Source organism: Callorhinchus milii, unplaced genomic scaffold, assembly GCF_018977255.1.
Source record: "Callorhinchus milii isolate IMCB2004 unplaced genomic scaffold, IMCB_Cmil_1.0 Scaffold4, whole genome shotgun sequence".
Classification (NCBI taxonomy): Eukaryota; Metazoa; Chordata; class Chondrichthyes; order Chimaeriformes; family Callorhinchidae; genus Callorhinchus; species Callorhinchus milii.
In genome coordinates, this window is record NW_024704745.1 from 58,185,864 (window position 1) to 58,187,598 (window position 1,735).

At 43.1% G+C, this 1,735-nt stretch overlaps 1 non-coding gene across 1 annotated transcript; it reads right to left on the bottom strand.

The window, feature by feature from the left end:
• Positions 1 to 628: 628 nt before the first annotated feature.
• trnae-cuc lies at positions 629 to 700 on the bottom strand. Its single transcript has one exon. It is a non-coding gene; the product is annotated as a tRNA-Glu (tRNA).
• Positions 701 to 1,735: the final 1,035 nt, after the last annotated feature.

Consider the following 1,735-nt stretch of genomic DNA (forward strand, 5'->3'; position numbering starts at 1 on the left):
CTTATTGATAGGATGTGGAGAGGTTGACCAGTTACTGGGAGCAAGAATTCTTCTCACTCAGTTCCTGTCACTCAGTTCCTGTTAACTCTGCAAGTCAAAGCAAGGTAGAGAGCTCCTAGCAGGACAAGCTGTGGGAACCTTCCCAGACAGTTCTCTCAATGAGCTATTGTAAGTACTATTTGTTCCATGGGTGAAGGTTTAGAAACTAAAAGGGGCATATCTGGCCTCCAAAAAAGTAGTAAGAGCTAAAGTTATTTTGAGTAAACGTGTAAGGCCTGATACTCAACATGTAGAATCATACATTGCTACAGCATAATCACAGGTCATACATTCAGCCCATCAAGTCTACTTTAATGTTCTCTCCAAATGAGACGTCTATTCTAATCCCATATTAATAATAATAATCCTTGCGTTTGATATAGCGCTTTTCACGTCTTCTCGACGTCTCAAAGCGCTTCACAGAATAGACTGGAAAGTGAATTGACTGTATACTTGTGGGCGAAATGTGGCAGCCAATTGCACACAGCAGTGTCCCACAAACAGTCGTGGATTGAAGTGACCAATTGATTATTGTTTTTTTTGAGGGATTATTATTAGCTGTGTGGAGTAAGGAAACTTGCCCAAAGTTTCGTCCTGCTGGGAATTGAACCCAGGTCTCTCACTTGAGAGGCGAGTGCTCTAACCACTGAGCTACAAGACTCTGATTCTTTCCTGTAAAATGGATATATGTGTGCTGGTATAGTATTTGTGGTTCACAGGTGCAAGTACGTATCCAGCTTCACAGACTGATGGATCAGAGATTATAAATTTGTTTTGTGCATACAGGATGGCAGGACGAGAAATACATGGGTGAATACTGCCATAGCGGAGAGTTGTTGGCTTCACTACATATTACTATATAGAGTATGATACTAAAGTGAATTTGCAGCTCTCCTGTGCAGGATATTCATCACCTTCTGGATACTACAGATTATTGCATTGTGGCTGAAATTACAAATGCCTCCTGTGCAAGCCTGGAATGATCCCAAGGCACAAATATTCCAGACTGCATTCAGTTGCGCTGATAATAGGAATGAGGTTCTGAGTGCAGAGTGTCACTACAATTCACTTTGGCATAGACTGTCATTAGCCTCTTGGGAGAGCATTAAGCGCCTCAGGTTCCTTGTAGCTCAGACACATCCTATACACCTCTTGCCTGGAGTAATAACCGGCCCCAGGGGTTATCCTGATGTGCAGTTTCCTCTCTCTGGCCTCTCTCACTTTTTCTCCTCCAGAACAAAGCCTCCACAGGATGCTGCTGCCACAGTATTAGTGTGGATTGTACTCTTTCCACAGTGCAATCTCCAAACCTTCTCAGGGCTTCAATAAAAGTGAGGTGCTAAATAGCACCATCAATAATGCCATGCCCCCAGGCTATTAAAAGCAGGAGCTGATGGAGTGGAATATTGGCTATTTGTTGCAGCTATTTAATTGCTGTTTCACTTCTCTGTGTCAGATGGCCCGATTTACATTTTACGTCTTCATGTTTAGAATAACAACAACGACTTGCACATATATAGCGCTTTTCACAATGGAGAATATCCCACTTTAAAAAAGATGGAATGGAAACCAAAATAGACTGGGAGATGGGGGGTGGGGGAGATAGGTGGTTGATGGTTGACAGAGCAGGTGGGTTTTGAAAGCAGAGAGGGAGGGAGCTAGGCAAAGGGAATTTGGCAGGGAATTCTAGAGAATG